The sequence below is a fragment of the Petaurus breviceps genome, unplaced genomic scaffold, assembly GCF_028583685.1.
Source record: "Petaurus breviceps papuanus isolate PSGF00001 unplaced genomic scaffold, PetGlider_PUasm1.0 90895, whole genome shotgun sequence".
Taxonomy (NCBI): Eukaryota; Metazoa; Chordata; class Mammalia; order Diprotodontia; family Petauridae; genus Petaurus; species Petaurus breviceps.
The window spans coordinates 2,487,593-2,504,993 of NW_027187372.1; positions in this window are offsets into that span (position 1 = coordinate 2,487,593).

Below are 17,401 nucleotides of genomic sequence, written 5' to 3' on the forward strand. Positions count from 1 at the left end.
TAGGTGATGCAATGAATAGAGCACCAGCCCTGGAGTCAGGAGAACCTGAATTCAAATCCAGCCTCAGACATTTAACTCTTACTAGCCATGTGACCTTGGGCAAGTCACTTAACCCCAATTGCCCCTCCAAAAAAAAAGATATAACAATAGAGATAAGGGGCAGCCAGGTGGCTCAGCGAGCAAGAGCACCGGCTCCAGTGTCATGATGACCTGGAGATCGAATCCCGGGCTCAGACACTCAGCACCACACCCAAAAATAACTGGCCGTGTAACCTTGAGCAAGTTACTTAACCTCGATTGCTTAAAAAAAAAAAAAACAATAGAGATAACTTTATTCAGTGACCTGCTGATCATTAACATAAGGAAAGAAATACAACAGGGAGATGTAGGTACATCAAAGATGTTTGCTTATATAACATACATCCTGTGTAGAGTTCAAGTTAAAGAAGGTTCTCTATAGATGGTTAAGTTCTCCAGGTGTATCTGATTGCAGATGACATTGTGCTAATAGCATCAAGTCCTGGAATGTAGCATAGCCTATTGAAAGTCATGCATAAACACACATTCAAAAGTATTTGGCTTAACCATACTCACAAAAAAAAAGTGTAATAAGAATGTTTATTGCCCAGATTATGACCCACAGTTAGATGGACAATTACAGAACTCGTGTCAGAGTATGTGGATGTGCATGTGAATGGAAAGACATACAGATGGACAGATAGATGGATGGATGGATGGATAGATAGATGGATAGATAAGGAATTTTTACTATTAAAAAGAAAACACTTGATACAGGAGAGTAAAATACCACCTACCAAAGGTTCTCTTTCAATAAGGTGACTCCTTTTCACACATCAAAATTGGTCAAGATTCATTGAAAGATATTAACAACAGAGATAACCTTATCCAATTAACATCTATCTGTCTTTAGATACGTGACCAACAGGCAGGCAGACACAGATAGAGAGAGACAGACAGACAGATGGATAGATGGATTGGTAAATCGACAAAGAGTTGGATCCTTGGCTATAGATCTGGAAACTCATATACAGGAAGGACAGCAAATCTGCATCATTCTGAAGATAAGACCAGAGCCCTGCTGCCCCAGCCAAAACTCAACAACTGTAGCTGTCTTTCCTTTCCTCTACCATCCTTTAGAGGTCTTGCTAATTTTTTTAAAAGAAGAACAAGACAAGAAAGAAAGGAATTCAACAGAAACTTTGCCTCCCTAGCTTACCAAACTCAAATTTCCAATGCCCCCAAAAAAGTTCATTGCCCTCTGGATCTTGGGTTTGCTATACATTATGCTACTGACATCACCACCAAACAAGAGCATAAGTAAAGTACATAGTCTATACTCCCCCCAGGTTTTGTTTTTTGGAGAGCAATTGGGGTTAAGTAACTTGCCTAAGGTCACACAGCTAGTTTTTTTTTTTTTGGTATTGTGTTTGAGGCCAGATTTGAACTCAGGTCCTTCTGACTCTAGGGCTGGTGCTCTACTCACTGTGCCACCTAGCCTCCCCAAATTTTTTGTTATTGTTTTTTGGAGAGGGGAAGGCTGGGCAATTGGGGTTAAGTGACTTTCCCAAGGTCACACAGCTAGTAAGTGTTAAGTGTCTGAGGCCAGATTTGAACTCAGGTCCTCCTGAGTCCAGGGCTGGTGCTCTATTCACTGTGCCACCTAGCCGCCCCTCCCCCCAGGTTTTAAGTACTGTATTTCTCATGTAGTGCAAAAGTGTTGAGGCATGTCGTTTCTCAAAGTATACCATGGGTGCCTGGCTGAATCATAAATGACAACAATATAAATCTATCTTTCCTATTGCTTATCAATATATTGGCTTCTCAACAACTTGTATAAGTGATGCAACTTGCATCTTTGTCATACAAATTTTTTTTCCTTTCCCCATCACCCTTTATTTATCAAGCATAATAATACACATTAAAGGCACATACTAAAAAACACATTGTAAAGTTACAGCAAGATTTTACTAACAATAATGCTTGGAAATAAAAAGACAAGTAATGAAAAATGTCCACCACCAGAATGGTTTTGTTCCTAGCATGGTTTCACACACACACACATACACACACACACACTTTTTTTTGCTTTTGTCATGTTTGTAGCAGCAAGCACAGCATACCGAGGGTGGCTGCCAACACAGGTTCCCAGATCTGCTTTTCTAAAGGAAAGAAACTCAAAATGGCTTAACAATCTTGCTTTAATTAGACATATGTCATTTACCTAGTTCAGGGGAAAAAGTCAGCACCTCGAACTTCAGAGAATACAAACAAGTTACAAGCAGAAGTTATAAGTACACAAACAAACAGATCAGCAGACAGGCTTCCAACTGTCTGACCATTACATCCATATCTAGTCACAGTTACCAGAGAGGGAAGCACCAACATCTGAGTTTTCAAAGCCAGGGGGCTCAACTCAATGGCTGCCCAGAGTTTCTTCTGGTCAAATCACACAACTTTTCTCAAAGTGAGCCCCAAAGCAAAACCTCACATCAGGGTATATATAGCCTTCTTCTGGATCAGAGAATATCACAGCCCTCTTGACCTACTGCCCAATCACAAAGCAACAAGGTATGGGCATTCCTGAAAAACAAGCCTCCTGCCACAGGCTCCATGTGACCACATTCAGCCTATTAGGGGGCAGAGTATATTTCCAAATCAGGTAAGGTTCTCAGAGTCATTTAAGCCTATCAAAGGGCCTAGGGGAAGGAAAGATATTAGATTCCCATTACCATAAAAATGTTATATCTACATCTGTATTTATATTTTAGTATCTATTTCACTTCTAAGTATAACATGGAAAATATACAGATGTCTTTATTAACACTAACATGATAGAATTTGTTAATAAAAAATTTAAAAAGATTTAAAAAAACCTTTTACATTTGCCATAGAATAAAGCTTACATTTAATTTCTAAAGAAGAAAAGTTGGGCCCACAATTAACAAGGAAAGGAAGCTGGACTGCTTTCAGGAAATGACAGAGCTTTTTTAGAGGCCTAACTTCTCCCAGAAATGAAAAGCTTAGTTTTTTTTTTTTTAATACCAGAGGAGTTATATGGCTGCAAACCACAGAACACTACAGCCTCCAAAGAAGCAGAGATGAGGACCATTCAGAGGGAAAGAGGCAGGCACATGGATAGATGTGAGCCCCTTATAACACTTAACAAATAATGAACTCTGGGAAAAAAAACTGAAGTAAAAGATGTCAAGAAATGTAGGATAGAAAAAGGAGATGGTGTGGTGAGCTGGAAAGAGCCAGAAGTAAACAGAGGACATTTTGTGTGTTCTACAGTATCTTTACATTGGCAGGGAAAAGTGAAGAGAGGCCTCAGTCTGCTGGATGTGGCTCTCTGTGATGAACTATGTAAGGACACAAATATAAGTTGCAGACCTACCTACCTGCCAGCAGAAGGGTCATCTTCCTACAGGACACTGGTCACTAGATAAAAGGCAGAAAACAGGAGGTATAGTTGTGGGAAATGGCAGAGAGTGAAAGAACCACATGACCTATAAACTATGACCATCTATAAAATGGAACTCAGCCAATGGGGACCATGTTATTGTCACAAACTTGTATCTTAAACTGAATGACAGCCCTTGAGTAGTTGAGAGTTGAATGAATCTGACTTCTTTTTTCCCTTTAAGCATTTGACTTCCTTTGAAGATACACCATTCATCCTTTTTAAAAAAAAATCAGAAGATAACTTTTCAAGCTTCCTAAGTTCCTAGGTTTCCAGAAGCATGTTTTTCTACCCCTGGAGGAGGAAGTTCCTTATCGTTTCCCAGAGGTTTCCATCATTCACAAAACAATTCATCCGAATTATTTAAGTGTAGCAAGATAAGGGAGATTGCTTGCAAAGAACTATCCTATTTAATGTTTAAAATTTCTCTGGACAGAAACCAAAATTGAGAAAAGGTTCTTCCCAACTCTCATCAGACATTGCCATCATTAATACTTTTTTGCTCTGGGAGCAATGCCAACTTCATGAATAGAAAGTGAGAAATTAGGACAGTATACATAAATCTGTGTGCAAAGCATTCTGTAATTCTGAAAATAGTTTTATGTATTGAATTCAACAAGATTCATTAAGTACCCATACTATGCAGGACTCTATGGTAGATGTTGGCAAAGCTACGTCTAGATCAGACAATGTACCTACCCTCAAGCAGTTTTACAATCTAGTATAGTCTAGTAGGGAGATTGGACAGAAACAGAAATAATTATATTATGAAGTAAAAACTGATAAATGTGCAGAGGTGCTAATTATCTTATGAGGTCTACAAGAGTGACGGGGAAAATATCAGAGACTAAAGGATCAGAGAAGTCTTCATGGAGGAGGTAGTGTCAAAGCTAGGTCTTAATGGGTGAATAAGGCTCAGGAAACCAAGATAGGAGCATACTGCCTTCAAGATGTCTACCTGAGTACTGAGCCTTAACCAAGGAGGGGTGACTGGGGTTTTGCCTAAGGGTGCTGGTATTTAGAGGGTGCTGACAGCACATGGAGTCCTTTAGCAGTATATAAACAACTGAACTTAGGACTTTCTAGCAAGAATAAATAGTTAAAAGAGGAGGCTATCAGATGGAGTGTTTATCCCCTCAGTGGCCTACACCCCAAGGCATTTTCTTGCCCACCCACCTCTACCTCCTATGATTTAAGACATATCTCTTGCTACTTGTCCTGGACACATTTGGTTCTACTTGCCTGAGGTACAAAAATTGCTAGTTATACTTTGCCTGTATGTGAATACACATACATATTCTATGTGTTGATAATACTTTTGCTAATAGAGAAAAAAGAGAACTATTTATTTGGGAGGAGTTAGCTTGCTTTAAATAATTGAAATTAGTGAAGTAGGTAAAGCAAAAGATGTGACATCATCAAAAGAGTTGTGGTTTGTGAATTTTGATTCATCTTCTTTTGTTTAAAAAAGTAAACTCCTCCCACTACACACCCATCATGTTGAGCCCCCTATGATTCTGGCTTAGAGGTGCTTTCACGTTGGGAAAAAGACTCCTTGTTTCCCAAGGGTCTCTGCTCTTTTTCATTCCTCCTGGAATAAGAGGCAATGGAATAAGGAGCCCGGGCTGAATAGGTGTGACCCAGCAGGGCCTCTGTATTGAGAAATCAAACATGGCACTCTGAGTGTGCCTGTCTGGAGGGGGTGGAGGGATGCTGACAAGGAGGGAGAGTGGTCTCAAGGAGTGGGAAGAAGCAGAGGAGAACAAAGGCTAAACATTGCATAGAAGAGTCAGGCCTGATGACCGCCTCCCATATTCCTGGGGGCCCCTGATTAACTGAATTACCTGCTGTTTGGGTAGCAAGAGAAGGAAGGTACCATGGTCTGGATACTCTCCCAAATCCTGACACCCCATCCAAGCCCACCCCCCCATCCCCAACTAGCAGCAATCTCATGCCTCAGGGATAATGGAAAACATTTCCCAAATTATACCAGATGTCTAAACACCATTGTGACCAACCTCCACAGAAGCTTATATGAAATTCCCAAGGTTTAGAGAGAGAAAAAAATCCCCTAACAGAATGGAATCTTTTAGATTCCAAAGAGATTCTGAGTCCTAATAATTTTCACAGACACTTAGGAGAAATCCCTTGAATGGGCTAAATAAGCAGTTGACCTAGAAACTTCCCGGCAGGACAGACCTCTCTATTCCCAGTAACTAGTAACCCTGTCATCTACGGAAATTAACTGCCTTAAGGGGCCATGACTAATGCTATCTTCTGCACCAGGCCTTCTGTGTTTCAGTTATGAATCAAATGAAACAAAATCAATACATATGTATTAAGTGCCTGCTGTTTTCAAGGGACATAGAAAATGCATGAGACATGTTGCCACTTTGGGGTTGGGCAGTCAAGACTGACCCCATGAAAAGTCAGCCAGTTTACTCTTCTGTCCCTACAGTGGCCTGTAGAACTGCCGGGGAGATGGAATCCTTACTCTACCCTGTTCTTCAACTTCCTGCTTAAACCAAATACTCCAGGAGATTGTGAACTGGTGGCCTGCTTTACCAGTAATAAACACATTTTCCTAAGGTAATGTCAAAGGCATTTTAGAAACTATTCATGAAGCAGACCATGAAGACAACCAGGAACAAAGTGTAACAAGTGTGTCACCTCCTTTTCTCTATCGAACCCCCCGTGCCCCCAAGAAATTAACTCCCAAATTATTCTACACCTTCTCAGCAACCTTCTCTGTGAGGAACTGCCTCCATCCTTCAGTACTCTCTCTTGATTGGTGAATCCCTGCACCAGATAACCAAGTCATGAGATGCTCGGATCATTCTTGCTTCACTCTGGGTTCCACTCTTAAATGAATTAATTAATCAAATAAACATTTATTAAGCACCTACTATATGCCAGGCATGATGTTAAACACTGAAGATACAAAAAGAAGAAAAAGATAGTCCCTGCCCTCAAGGAGCTTACAATCTAATGGAGGAGACAATATGCAAACAAATACATGTAAAGCAAGTTCTATACAGGATAAATAGGAAAGAATAAACAGAGGGAAGGCACTAGAACTGGGAGGGGTTGGGGAAGGCTTCCAGTAAGAAATACAGTTTGGGATTGGGCTTTAAAGGAAGCCAGGAAAGTCAGTAGACAGAGTTGATGAGAGAGGGCAATCCAGGCATGGGGGACAGCCAGAGAAAATGCCTGGAGCCAAGAGATGAAATGTCTTATTAGTAAAAAGAGCCAGGAGGCTGTTGTCACTGGATCAGATTATGTGTTGGGGAGTAAGGTACAAAAATACTGGAAAGGAAAGAGGGGGCTAGGTTATAAGGGGCTTTTAATGCCAAAAGGGATTTTGTGCTTGATTCTGGAGGTGACAGGGAGCCACAGGACTTTACTGAGTAGAGAGTGACAAGCATTTATGACAAATACTTTGTGCCAGGCACTGTACTAAATAGTAACAGAGCAGAAATAAATATAGCCAAGCTTCTCCAAGACAACCCTTCCACAAAGATCTAGAAAATGCATCAGACTAAGTCCTGATCAGGAAATTCAAGGAAAAAAACCTACAATGAGTCGTTTATCCAGCCCAGGTTGGCACTGGGTGACAGAGAGGTTTTCAGACACTGAGGATCAATGGGGTCTGATCCAGGAATGTACATGTGTAACATTCCAGTACCCAGACACTGAAAGAGGACCAAGGCTATACACCTGGACAGAAAGAAGTCCCAGAAGCTCCCTTGTTTTAGTGCAAGGTATAGAGAAGGTGCCATCTAGGTATAAACTAATATCTTGTACCATGTTACCAAGACAAGCTCCAAACGGGTACATGATTTAAACTTAAAGGGTGACAACATAGAAGAGGAGGAAATTACCTGTCAGATCCATGGATCAAGGGACAGAGAGGTTCACAAGAGGTAAAATAGTTTGGATGGAAAAAAAAAGTTTTTGCACAAACAAAATTAATTCAGCTAAAATTAGAAGAGAAGCAGGAAAATGGAGAGAAAAATCTTTGCAGCAAGTTTCTCTGATAAAGGGACATACACAAACACACACACACACACACACACACACACATACACATATGAAACTGATTCAAATTTATAAGAATAAGGGCTATTCCCCTATTGACAAATGATCAAAGAATATGAATAGTAAGTTTTCAGAAGAAGAAATGCAAGCTCTCTAAAGGCATATGAAAAATGTTCTAAATCACTAATAATATGAAAAATGCAAATTAAAACAACTCTGAGGCACATCCTCACACCCATTAGACTGAGAAAATCGACATAAAATGAAAATTACAAGTACTAGCTATGGGAAAACAGGTGGAACTATGAACCAGTCCAGTCATTCTGGACAGCAATTTGGAACTCTGCCCCCAAAGCTATTAAACTGTGACCTTTTGACCCAGTAACACTACTTCTAGTTCTATCTCCAAAAGAGATCAAAGAAAACAGAAAACGACCCTTGTGTACAAAAAAAAAATGAAATGGAGCTGGAAGTAATCTTTGCAGTCACTGAGTCCAACCCCTCCCCGTTTTGTAGGTGGGGAAGGTGACAAGTTTAGTGACTTTCCCAGGGTTATACACTAGTCAGTATCCAAGGCAGGACTAAAAGGCAGGTGCTCCTGACTCCAAATCCAGTGCTCTGCCCAGTCTGCTGTCCTTCCTCTCAGTTCTTGTGACTTCTCCTTAACTTCTCCTTCCCCATCCTCACTAAAGCTGGACTATAAAATGTACCTAGGGGCCCAGAATCAGTTAAAGCTTAATTATCCATGCCAACAGCCTAGTAGATTTATACTTGTTAAGAGTACATCATCTATTAAAGACAGAGATCATCTCTTCAAACCCCTTCATATTGCAGGTGAGAAAACTGAGGCTCAGAAAGTAAAAATAACTTTCCCTAGAAATTTCTTTGTATATATTTTATAATTAATTTCCTATGCACACGTTGTTTTGCTGTCCCCCCCCCACCATTATAACATAAATTTCTTGAGAGCAAGGACCGTTTTTCTACTGTGTTTATATCTCCAATGTCTAGCACGTAGTAGGTGCTTAATAAATGCTTAATGAATGAATGAATGAGGAACACATGTTGGAAATCACAAAATGCTATTTAAACATGAATTATTATCTCAGTGAAGGAAGCATTGGTGAAGGGAAAGAATGACTTAGAAGGCTCCTGAAATAGTCCATATGCGTAATAATAAGGGCCTGTTCTAGGAAACTAGAATCGTTTCTGGGTAGTAGAAAGGAAAAGAGATAGATGATATACAAGAGATACTCAAGATGCAATTTTGTGGTGTAATCCAAAATATGGATGAGATGCCATTTTAAGATAAAAAATATGCTATCGTTAATGTACAAACGTGTTCGTTCGTACAGTTAATCCAATCCAAGAAGCATTTGTTAAATGCTTCCTACAGGCCAGGTAGTGGGGATACAAAGATTCAACAACACCTCTAAATTGAAGGGGATGGATGGAGTGACCCCTCAGGTCTTTGTCCCAGCTCCAAATCTATGAAACAATGAAAAATAGACTCGGTACTCAAGGAACTTAACATTCTTTTGCTAAATAATTGACTTTCGTGGATGTTTATTATATACCTACTATGTGCTAGAAACTGTTGGATACTATAGAATACACAAAATAAGTATACTGTACCATCCTTACCATCAAACTGAGGGTGGAGGAGCTGAATTTTATTCCCTATTTGTATATGCGAGAGTTGGTTGTAGTTTTGATTCGGTGTTCGGGCACCATTGTTCAGACACAAACTTCCCATGAAGGCAAATTAGAAGGCAAGTGAGCAGGAGCTAAGACCAACAACACTGACTCCAACTAATGAGATAATTTTATTTTGGGAAATTTAAAGCAGAAGAATATGTGCAAAAATATTCATAGCAGCTCTTTTGGTAGTGGCAAAGCCCTAGAATCTATGAATGTGCCCATCAATTGAGAACTGGCTAAACAAATCGTGGTAGATGAATGCAGTGGAAAGGGAATATTTGGAGAAGCCTGGGTAGACTTAGATGAACTGGTGCAGAGTGAAGTGAGCAATATCAGGAAAGCACTGTATATGGTAACAAAATTGTAAAGAGAGATGGTTTTGAAAGATCTAAGAACTCTAATCAATGTACCAACAACAACAATTACAGCGATAACAACGACCAACATTTATGTAGTTCTTAGTATGTGTCCAGCGCTGTGCTAAGAGCCTTGCAATTGTTATTTCATTTGATCCTCACAACAACTTTGGAAGACAGGTGCTATAATTATCTGTATTTTTTGTTTTTTAATACTCATTTCAGCCGTGCCTGATTTTTCACAGCCCCATTTGGGGTTTTCCTGGCAAAGATACTGGAATGGTTCACCATATCCTTCCCCAGCTCATTTTACAGATGAGGAAACTGAGGCACACAGGATTGTGTGACTTGCCCAGGGTCACACAGCTTTACAGTAAGTGTCTGAGGCCAGATTTCAACTCACAGAGATGAGTCTTCCTGACTCCAGACCCAGATATCTATCCACTGTGTCACCTACAAATGAGGAAATTGAGACAAACAGAAAATAAATTACTTTCCCAGGGTCACACGGAAAGTCATTAGATTTGGCAATAAGTATATCCTTAATAACTTTGGGGAGAGCTGTTCCAGTGGAATGATGAGGTTAGAAACAGGACTTGAGTGAATGAAGAAGTGAGTGAGAGGGAAGGAAGTAAGGGTACCAGAAATATAGAATGATAGCTAGCAGAAATGAATGGATCAAGTGAGGACTTTTTGAGGAGGGGGAGACATAAACATGTTTACTGGTGGCAGGAAAGCTGTCAACAAAAAAGGAAAAATTGAAGATTAGCGAAATAATGGGGATGATAGAGGTGGCAATCCGCTGAAGAATATGAAATAGAATAGGATCACTGGTATAAAAAAGAAAGGCCACCTCTTCATGTGAGACAAAGGAGAAGAAAGAGACAGTATTGGAAGACTTCTGAGTAATGGTAGATTAGGTGGAGGAGAAAAGGAGGGGCTGTCAGTGATAGCCTCAATTTTTTGAGTTAAATATGAAGCAAGATGATTAGTTGAAAGGGTTGAGGAAGGGCGCCATGGGAGGCATAAGGAAGGATGAAAAGGTTTAGAAAAGCCACTAGGGGGATTTTTTTTTTCTTTTTTTGCTTGAAAATGCATATTTTCATGAGGGTTTTGTTTTTTGGGGTTTTTTTTCCTTTGAAGGGAAAGAAAGGAAAAAAAATAAATGCTTGTTAACTGAAAAAAAATTTTAATTTAAAAAGTAGAATACTAAGGAGGATAAAAACAAAGGAATACTAATAATTCACACATTTTAAGTGTAATTTACTAAGCACATCCCTTAAAACAATCCTATGAGGAAAATCATATAAGCATTATTATCCCCATTTTACTAGTGAGGAACCATGAGCTCTGAAAGGTTAATGACTAGCCTTTGATCACACAGCTAGGACCCATCTGAGGCAAGCTTTAGGCCCAGGTCTTCTGATGTCAAACCCAACACTCTCTAATATCCCAGGCTGTTTTTCAAAGTCAGGGAAATAATTTAGTGACCTAATTTACCTCCATACACAAGAATTTGAAAACTGCTGGGTTATGGGAAATCCACAGCCTAGGACTTCCTAAATTCTTTTCTGGTGTTTTGTGTCATATGAGAAAGTTTTAATAATTTCTCTCTAACATATTAAATATGAAATTTTAGACATAAACAGCAATTTTTGGTATGAAAATACAATAGTTGCCTCTATTCTGTACCCCAAAGTTTCTTCAATGACCTCCTCCCCCAATTTTTTTTCTAAACCAGACCTCTTATTTCATGAGTATAGTAGAGAACTCCCATATTAGGAAAGTCCCTCCACCAAACTCAGATCAACACCCGCTCTTTAATTAGAGTCTCTGAGAGTGACCTTGGGCATGAGAGGTTATAGAATTTGCCTGGAATCACACAGAGAGTATGTGTCTGCAATATGACTTGAATCAAAGTCTTCCAGCTTCCAGAAACAGCTCTCCATCACCTACTCCAAGTCACTTATCATGATAGAGGGGTACCTCAATTTCTGCAAAGACCCTTTATCATGAGATTATTTTATTGCTCAAGGCTCACCACCACCATGAGCAGCATCATGGGCTCCATCAACACATAAATATCAAGTCCCAGAATGTTCTGTCACCAAATTTGTTTAGGAAATGCTGCTGTGGTCATAATCTATTCACATGGGGATGCTAATCCACTTTTCACCAAAGGAGAGACCCTTGTTGGGTAAGGACACTGGCTTCCCCAACTGCCAAGAGGAAAAGCACGTGTGTGAAAACATTCAGTCTGTTCCTTGGCATGCACTACGGCCGTCTGGGAGATCAGATGGGGAGAGCAAATGTAGAGGTGTTTAATGCCCCTAAGCTTGCCAGAGTTTTCCTTCCTATCCCTGGTGCCTGTAGCCATTATTTGTTCCCCAGGGGATTTGTAGCCCAAGGTGACTGAGTTGAAACAGATCTTCCACATGACTAATCAAGGGCACCAAGTAAAACACATCTACAATTTCAGATCCAACCTGGAAAAGAGAGTCATAACCAAGCTGGGGCAACCAGAGTTTTGCCACAGAGTAGGACAGTACCAGCCTGGGGGTATTTTCTCCTCTCTCCCCAAAGTGCCCCCTGCTTCTCTTTCTCCCAACCCATCTTGTTCTTGTGTCAGCAGCCTAGGACTCTTCTTCCTCTGACTCATCCCTGAACAAAATGGTGAGGGCAGAGGCCTCTCTTATCTTAGATTTCCTTTCAAGTTTCCTCTTCTGCCTCATACTATGGCAGGACTGGTAGGGACAGTTCTCAGGGCTTCCTCCTCTGCTGCGTAGAAGCAGTAGTAGCCAGAGAGCCTTTTTTCTTTTTTTTGCATTTTGGAGGGCAATTGGGGTTAAGTAACTTGCCCAAGGTTACAAGGCTAGTATTTTTGTGTGGGTGTTAAGTGTCTGAGGCCAGAACAGAACTCGGGTCCTCCCGACTCTGGGGCCGGCACTTTAGTCACTGTGCCACCTAGCCGCTCCCAGAGACTCTTTTTCCTGTTTTGGCCAGACAGTGGTATCCCAGGCCACCATACTCCAAATGAGCCCATTCTCTCTCCTGCCCATCCTTGCAACTTGCTCAAGCTTCAGAAATTATTAGTTATAGCTGTGCTGACTACCATGAGTATTTTTTTAGAGGAAACATGGTTTACATCATAGGCTTCTCCTAGAGAATAAGAATGTATTATTTGCTTGGTGTCCTAGATAACATTCGAGCTAAAGGGGCTCACAAAAGAGAAGCTTCTCTCCTGCTACATCAGTAAATATAACTTTGGTTCATGGAATTCTCTTGAGATAGGTTTCTGTTTTAGAAAATAGAATCTGATATAACCATATCCCAGGGGACTCAATAACTCATGGTAATGGGATGGAAAGGCTTTCATCTTAATACTATTGGTCTGAATTTATCACAGCATTAATCACCAGAGAATGAACATAACTTAAATACACAGGGCTCTCTTCAATCAATAGGCCCCCACCCCTGTGCCAACCTCCGGCCCCAGTACATCCTGAGGGAAATGTTATATTTCATTTCAATCCACTGTGCTTAGCATGGGTGTTCCATTGCCTTAACACCTCAGGCCATTAGAGATGCTTTCTGGATTTCTATTCTTTTCAGTTTGATGAACAGGGGCATAATTTGGGGAAAGCTAGCCAAGGGAAGCTCTGCTGGACACAACTCCAAAGTGTTGTTAGAAAAAGACAGGGCAAACTATGGGGAGCACAGTTAGGAGATACCCATACCACCATCCTTTCACTCCTATGCTTCCCTCATAATTAGTCCTCTCCCAACCTCTTTTTACCATTTCCTAAAAAGAAATTGTGATATCGTAGTAAGTATATATATTGTTGGATCTGATTTATAAAGAAAACCAAGACTCTCCTAATGATTAGCATTTTCTCTCATGCCATTACAATTCCTGCTTCTCTGGGCTACACTGGGAACAAGATGGCATCGATGAGGGAGAGAGAGTGAGAACATCACAAAAAATGGAAGGGTAGTCAGACAGATCACCCACTGGCTAGTGGTCATCATTACTATTATTATCAAGCAATCAACAGACAATTATTTATTGATCACTTACTATGTGCCAGGAGTTACAAAAACATGCTGAAGTTACAACAGAAGCAGATGTTGTTTCCCCTTTCAAAGAATTTTTATTCTAATGGGGAGACAACACCTACAGAAGTAGTGGCCAAGTGGTATTTTGGTTTGGAAAGTTGCAGAGATGGTGAGTGGAGGCACAGGGTGTAGGTCAATATACTTTAATTATGGTTCCACAACTGGAAAGGGATGGGGGAGATGAGGAGAGAAGATGACCAGGGTGACAAAAGTAATGGTTAGCTCCCTGAGATATGTTATTATTGTTTAGCTTGAGGGTGGGGAAGGAAGGTCAAGAAACAACTTAGATTCATAACCTTAACACTTCTCCCCCTCTCATCATCCATATCCAATTAGTTGCCAATTCTACCTCTACAACGTTTCTCATATGCTTCCCCTTTGTTCCTTTTACCAAGACCCCATCATGACTCTCATTTCAGCTGCCCTGGACTACTGTAATAGTCTTCTCATTGATCTTCCTACTTCCAGTCTCTCCTCTCTTTAATCTCTACATGAAACAGCTGACAAAATAACCTTCCTCAGGCACAGGTCTGACCACCCAACATACTCTGCTCAAAATCCCCAGAGGATGAAATAAAACTTAGCTCCCACTAGTCTTGTTTCATACCACTCCCTTTCTGTCTTCCAGCCAAAGCACATACTCCTTGTTGAGATGATGCAGCAATTGGCCACTGATTGGCCATCAGTAACCACCAATGCTATCGGGGATGCATCTAAGAATGACTGGCCAGAGGCATAAGTATCTGCCCAATGAGTGAACTACAACCAGTCACTCAGAAAGACTAAGGAGAAACAGCCTGAGCTCTCTGTTGGGCTTCTTCCAGAACTTCTTTCTCCTTTGGATTTCCAGCAAGGTGGAAGAATTAGGATCAATAAGAGGTCAAAGGGATTTTTTGAATTTAACACAAGGTAAAACTTCCTCACAATAAGAACTCTTCAAAAATAGAATCAGTAGCTTTAGAATTGAATAAGTTCCCTCCCCATCATTGGCTACCATTAGGTAGTGACTGAATATTGTAGACATGATGAATCCAGTAGCAGTTAGACTATAAAATCCTAATGCCTAGCACAGTGCCATATGTGTAATAAGTGATTAATAAATATTTGCTGAATTAAATTGAGCTGAATTGAAGAAGGGCCTTCCCAACACTTGACATGGCATGGTTCTAAATACTTAAGTCATACAAAGAATTGGCAACTAAAAGGGTTCCCATCACTTGGGGAATGGTTGAACAAACTGTAGTATAGGATTGTAATGTGCTATAAGAAAAGATAAGGTGGAAAGAGAAACAGTGGGAAAACTTGTATGAACTGATACAGAGTAAAGTAAGCAGAATAAGGAGAACAGTTGATACACTGACAATATTGTAAAGATAACCTTTTTATTTTTATTTTATTTACTTCGTTAAATATTTCCCAATTACACATAAAAAATTTTTAACATTCTTTTTAAAAATTTTGAGTTTCAAATTCGCTTCCTACCCTCCCCAAATTTGTAAGCAATTTGATATCGATTATATATGTGAAATCATGCAAAACATATTTCTGTATTAGCCATATTGCAAAAAGAAAACACAGACAAAAAAAAAGAAAGAAAAGAAAAGGGTATGCTTCAATCTGTATTCAGAGTTCATCAGTTCTCTCTCTGGAGGTGGGTGACATTTTTCATCATGGGTCCTTTGGAATTGTCTTGAATCATTGTCTTGATCAGAGTAGCTAAGTCTTTCACAGTTGATCATCTTTACAATATTATTTTGTTGTTCTCTTCGTTTCTGCTTACTTCACTATGCATGAGTTCGTATAAGAAAGACAGATAGCACCAAAAAACTCAAGAACTCTCTTCAATGCAATGACCCATTATGGTTGCAAAGGAACAGTGATGATTGAGAGAGAGATGATGAGACATGCAGAATTAAACAAACATTTTTTGGACATGGCCAATATGGGAAATTTTTCTGCTTGACTATGCATATTTATTACATGGATTTTGTGTTGTTGTTTTTTTCCCTTAGGGGAGAATGGGAGGGAAAGAGAGAAAAAAAATGCTTGTTAATTGAAATAATAAAATTTAATTTAAAGAAAAAATACTTATTTCTTGGAAAAGTGGAGGATACAAGAAAAAAAAATCAAGTAATGTGTTTAGCAGCAGTGTGTCTCCTTGAAACTTCACATTTAGACAAGGTAGAGTTTGGAGAAATGATTAAATCCCTTCCAATTAAGCTAATGATTCTCCACATTCCCATAAATATCTCCTCTTTCCCCTGACTCAGAAAGAGATACAATAGGCTGACAGTTTCATTAGTTTCAAAAGGGAATGAATGGTCTTTTTAGAAAGCCAGACAGGTTCCACAGAGTCAAGGTAATATAAAGCAGAATAGGCAGGCACTTGCCACTCTCCCAAATTCGGCATCCCCCTAACATACCACCCTGTCCCCCAAGAACATGAAAGTAAAGCTACATTTTTTTAACATAATTTTTTGAGTTCCAAATTTTTCTCCCTCCCTCCTTATCCCCTTCCTAAGCCTCTAAGCAATTTGTTATAGGTTATATATGTACAATCCTGTAAAACATATTTCCAGATTAGTCACATTGTGAAAGAAGAAACACACCAAAAGGGAAAAGGAATGAAAAAAAAGTCAAAATAGCTTGCTTCAATCCACATTTAAACTTCATCAGTTCTTTCTCTAGATGTGGATAGCATTTTCTATCACAAGTCTTTTAGACTTATCTTGGATCATTGTATTGCTGAGAAGAGCTAAGTCAATCACAGTTGATCATTGCACAATGTTGGGTACAATGTTCTCCTCGTTCTGCTCATTTCACTTTACATCAGTCTTTTCAAGTTTTTCTGAAATCTACCTGCTCATCATTTTTTTATAGAGCAATAGTATTCCATCACAATCATATACCACAGCTTGTTTAGTGATTTCCCAATTGATGGGCATCCCCCTCAGTTTCCAATTCTTTGCCACCACCAAAAGAGCTGCTAGAAATACTTTTTACGAAGCTACATCTTGGCAACCAAAAATATAACTCAGTTTTCCAGATCCATTCTCAGTCCTGATTCCACCTTCCATCCCCTGCTTTCCATTTTTTTACCACCATCTATTTTAAGCTTTCATTATGTTTCACCTGGACAATTGTAATAACTTCCAAAGTGGACTCCAAATCCCCAATCTGACCCACCCCACACATTACTGCCATATTATTCTCCCATATCATCATCATCCCAACACAGCTCTGATCATAGCACTCTGATAATCAAAGATCATCAAATGATGATATGAGAATAAAGACATGCCCCTGCTTTGCAGACGTTGGGGCTCATGGGTATGAAATATAATGGTAGACTTATTCTGGTCCATTTTACTGCATTTTAAAAAATTCTTTGTTGTAAAGAATGGCTTTCTGGGAAAGGGGAGGAGGAGAAATGAAGGGGGCAATCTAAGCAATGTTTTAAAAAGCTCAATAGAAGTTATTTTTAAAAGAGATTTTCAGTGGTTCCCCAGAGCCTACCAAATTAAGATCACCCTCTTTAGCCTGGTAGTCAAGGCTGTGCTTTCCTCAAGAATATCCTGTACTTTCTTGCCTCTGTGACTTTGTTCACATGGTTCCCTCTTTCTGAAATACCTTCCCCACCCATTTCTACCTATCAAAAGCATACCTATTCTTCAGGTTTTAACTCTAAACACCTTTCTCCATGTAGCCT